Source organism: Pinus tabuliformis, chromosome 9 (assembly GCF_031772625.1).
Source record: "Pinus tabuliformis cultivar Carrire ecotype Pingquan chromosome 9, CPIR1, whole genome shotgun sequence".
Classification (NCBI taxonomy): Eukaryota; Viridiplantae; Streptophyta; class Pinopsida; order Pinales; family Pinaceae; genus Pinus; species Pinus tabuliformis.
In genome coordinates this window covers 955,113,786-955,118,916 of record NC_142307.1, presented here as the reverse complement: position 1 = coordinate 955,118,916, position 5,131 = coordinate 955,113,786, and the positions used below count along the sequence as shown (strand labels likewise).

Here is a 5,131-nt window from a genome sequence, read left to right as displayed (position 1 = left end):
ACATTAACTATGTAAAAAGGGGAAAGAGGGACATAAATGTAAGGATAAAGATTAATCCTAAACTAGTTAAACCTAATTAAGAGAAGAGGAAGGTGAACTAGAATAAGATTAATAAATTAAATTTTAGAGAAATGTTGAGAACCTCCATGTGGCAACAACCAACATAAGAATATCCATCTAAGAGATAACTTGAGTTAAATTAGGAAGTCGATAGGGGATCAAATCTTGACTCATTAATTGACTTTAGTAATGAACACAAATTAAGGAATAAAAAGGGGGATCAAGAGGAAACTAGGAGAAGAAATAAGGAACTTGTTGAGGTGAGGAAAATATTAGCTTTAATTTAAAATTTAAGTAAACAATTTTGGCGACCCTTGATGAGAGAGTGACACATGGTTGGGTGAATAATCAAACTATTGAATTATAAAAAGTAATTAATTATGCATGACATGCCAAGTGTCACCTATGAGAACTCCTATAAAAGAAAGGGTAAGCCATGGGAGAAGGGACTTTTTGGGAAACCCTATTATTGGATGGATGAGACTATGTCAGAGCAGTGATTATGAAACTATAATGAGTTTGGTGAGGTAGAGGGTTTTAGAGAGGGGACTCTTGAGCCAAGGAGTGCTCTCCTCTACCAGCTATTGCATTCCTCCATTGTTCAACCCCATTGCAGCTCGGGGGTCCACGAGGAAGAAGAGTACCCAAGGAGTAGGCTGGGAGGTTAACTGGTGGGTCAACGCATTCGGATCAAGTACGTCGTCATTCACTCTCGGAGGCGACCGACAACAAGGGAGGACAAGTAACGAAAAATCAAGTGGAGTCTCACCTTCTAGTGAGCGATACATATGGGTTGCAATATTATTTTGTATGATTTCTTTATGGCCTTAGTTAAATATAAGCAAATTTTATGATATATTCAGTGAATTGAAATTCAGGAATGTGTTAGACAGTGCTGAATAAATTGGAATTCCCAATGTTTTTCTCTTCTAGTTGTATTTTATTTGGATTTAAATATATATATATATATATATATATATATATATATATATATATATATATATATATATATATATATATATATATATATATATATATATATATATATATATATATATATATATATATATATATATATATATAGTATAGAACTAGTCCTTAAACTTGGTATCAGAGCTATGTTGAACCCTTGAGACCTATGGGCCCATGCATGGATGACTAATTTTGTTCAATATCTACTACATTTATAATGTTGCAATTGTTGTTCCAAACTTGAGCAATGATGATTTTTGTTGAGTGCTCATGGCGTCTCTCAATTGAGATAATCGGTGTTTAGAGGGATTTATGCAATTCCTCTGTTATTTTCACTACATGCATTGCATACCAAAGCACAACTCTCAACACCCCATTCTGTTGAAAGATTATATACATCCTTCATACTTGTTTGGTGCATCCTAAAGCAAATCTTGTGTTAAATAATGTTTGACAATGATCTTCAAACTTTTCATTTTAACTCAAAGTGCCTGGAATTTCCCTGCAAAAATAGAGCTACCAATATTACACTTTTATTTGTTTTCCAGTTTTCCAAAATAAAAATAAAAAAATAAAATAAAATAAACGTGTAAAAATATACAATCTCCTGTGATTGTATGAGATAACTTTGAAATGAAGTGTAGGCTACAATAAATAATGAATAAAACATTTAAACAAGCAGAATAAAACAAATTGCAAGCTTATGTGTGTCAATTCAAGAAAGATTCTTTCTCGTTTGGAGACCCTTTCATACATAAAATCATTAACTGCATGCGGCCTTGTCATTTATCAAACAAAAATATATTCTGGAATTTCTAATGTGAAGTTCAATGAATAAGAAGTAAAACATATTCTGGAAATTCAACTATGAAACAATAAAGAACGTGCACAAACTCAGTGGAATACAGTATAAAAAGCAAATTTGCAACAAACAAACAAACAAAAGTCAAATAACAAAACAGAGTAAATAATATGCTAAATAGAGACAAAATGTGAAACGGAAGCCATGTATTAATGGTTAATATGTCAAATAATAGAACATATTCTATAATATTGGAAAATGTCAACAGGTAAAATAGAAACAAGAAAGAACGTGCTTGAACTCGGCAAAAGGACGAATAAAAGAAAATTTACAACAGAAGAGAAATAACGGGGAGATAAATATTATACTATATGGAAAAAAAATTTGCAATAGAAGCAATATATTAAAGGCTCAAAAGTCAAATAGTAGCACAGAATAAACAATATACTACACCGAAACAAGGTCTGCAGTCAATACAAAGGTATATAGGTAGATTTGGATGAGAAGTTGACTTCAGTTGAAGTGAAGTGCGTTTCTACTTTAAAGCCCTCTTGTTTACGTGAGTATCCAGCCAAGTACACATAGATCTGCTTGAGATCAGAGCCAGCTACACTCAGCCTTCATGCTAGCAATTTTCTAGAACACATGCAGGGACAGATTTGCACACGTTTTTTTAGGACTGTGGGTTCATGGGATAGTGTTGATTTAGTGGCAGTTCACAGCATTCATGACATCTGTTTGCTGGTAGTTTTCAAGAGTAAATTGTGGGATATGTTTCCCTTCATTTACACATGAATATATGCTTGTGTCACTCATACTCATACACTGGGCTGAACAGAAGTATACACTACCACATTTCAGATTTAACCTCACGTATGTTTTGGTCTCTAACTAGTGACTCCTATTTTGGAAATGGTTATGGCCAAGAAACAGTAAGGGGAATTTCTCAGTTCTCACAACCCAGAGTGCATCCAACCAAATTTATCTCATATTTTCCTATCAATCTATGTCTTAAGATCATTACACTATGTGCCTATTTTATCCTTGACTTATTTCTTTACCTCTCAAACCTCAGGTTTCAGTTGACCCAAACTCAGTTCACAACAAGAAACATCAAGCCCACACGCTTAGCTTTTCTTTTCTAGCAACCTTCTGCCCTTCCTCCGTCGCAGTCGTCAAGAGATTCACGACAGGATCATTCTTCACCTCTTCTTCTAGAACTTTCTCAAATAGAGAATGCGCATCCAAGCAACCTTTCATCCAATCACCGAGTTCTTCAACATCAGTTACAGTGTAAAGAATCCCTTCCACTGCCATCACATACGCGTACTCTGTGAGAAACAGGACACTGATAACCCTACGGCGGTGATTCTTTTCTTTAAAGTGTGGATCAAGCAACAGAAAGAACATTTTCTCCAGTTCTCCTTTCTCAAAATAATTCGGAATAAATTTCATAAAATTTGTTCTGACCACAGATATGTTCTAATATTGCCCAGGGTGAACTTTTCTTAGGGCTAAAATCTATCCTTTAACATATTCGCTTACCTTGTCATGGAGCTCCATGCCTATCATTAATTTCGAGGGAAACATCGTTGAAAGCTTAACTGGGAGCCCACCAAAACCGCAGTCAATGTCTGCAAAGCGCATTTTCGTAGAAATTTCGTGTTTTAAACCATTAGCCTCTATCACCTCCATTAAATCTTCCAATTTTGAGAAATTTTCTGAAGCAATAGAAATCTTCGAGTGCTCCGCAGGTTTTGAACTGGCATCCTCTGCATCCTTTGTTGAAACGTTTGATTTTCCCTGTTTTTGATGGAGGACCTTCGATTTCCTTGTTATCTTTGTCATTAGAGTTTGGGGTCGGGGTTCTGTTGAAATATGCAGGGAAATGCTCTGAGTAGTCGAACTCCGTTGGACTTACTGGTACTGGAAAGTGTGAATCACTCAATGGGTTGATGTGAGCTTGGGCTCTGTAAAAACACTTTCGAGGGAGCTTAGAAGATGCACTCTTGCCCCAAACTTGGGACATGATTCGAATTCAATCAAGGCCATTTTTATATTAATTTGGTTAGAAAGGGGAATCTCGAAGGGATTTTTGGATAAAAATTTTCGGCGACATTTGATTGGAAATGGTTGTTTGTTGATCTGGGTATTATAATTGTTTGATCTACTAAGGTTATGCACAGCATGATGGGCAAAGGTGAGGAACTTTCACCCACATACGACAAATATAAACAACTCAAGTATCAAGTTTCCTATATAGTTGGTACATAGGATCTCCGAAGATCTAGTATCTTCACAATCGGTTACCACAGGATTGTGTCATCACCGTTGCAAGTTCGGAGCCCTACCCATCCTCTTTCGTTTAAAAAAATTTCAATTCAGCTTCTTGGTCAAGTCAATCAACTCTATATTAAATTGGCTTAATGATTCCACATTCATAATATGGAAATGTTGGTTCAATGGTTGATTCCCTTTCTTCTGAATTCGAGATCCCTCTATGTATGTCATGGCCATTCCCGTGAGCCCATTCCAGTAGTAAATCATTCTACATCTTAACTCAAAACTACCAATCCACCAGACGTTTAAACTCCAAACTCTAGTCTTTTCTTCTTTAGTATTTTCTTAAGGCCAATGACTTCTTTGAAGAGTAAGGCAACAATCTTGCTTTGCACTCTTTCAGACTCTGCCTGAGATAAAATTTCAACCTCAGAACCGTGCTTAAAAACATTGCCTTAATTTATTTCATTTATTTTAGAATAGATTGAATCATACATCCTTGGGGTTTAAGTTGAAAGCGAGCATCTACAAGATCAAAGGCCATAGAGTATCAAGAATATTTTGATATATTATTAAACACGTCAACATATATAACAGTTAAGTCTAGTGAAAATCTATGATAGTTGATTTTGGCATAAAGTTAAATTGATTAATGATGTTTTAGTTGTCTTTCATAATTCTTAACTAATGAGCTTTTGAAATGTGTCTAAATGATATTTCAAAAATTTAGTCGAACGGATTAGGAAATTCAGGTTCTACTTCAATCAATATTGTTTTCCACATACAGGTATTTCTCAGAGATTATTTTCTTCACATATATATTTAAATTACAACTCTGTGTAGCGCATTTTGTTTTTGTTTTTATCAGTCCAAAAATGGAGAGACCAAATTGAACAGTGAGTATCCAATCAATTATATTTGCAACTGTACCTTCAATTTCTCTCAATTTTCAATCAGAATTCTTTTTAAAGGGACTTACTGGAGTACCACCCTTACTGGAAGATCAGCTAAATTTAA

At 34.8% G+C, this 5,131-nt stretch overlaps 1 pseudogene; it reads right to left on the bottom strand.

Annotated features, from left to right (window-relative positions):
* Positions 1–2,947: 2,947 nt before the first annotated feature.
* LOC149151898 (tRNA (guanine-N(7)-)-methyltransferase pseudogene) lies at positions 2,948–3,863 on the bottom strand (annotated as a pseudogene).
* Between the last annotated feature and the right edge of the window lie 1,268 nt (positions 3,864–5,131).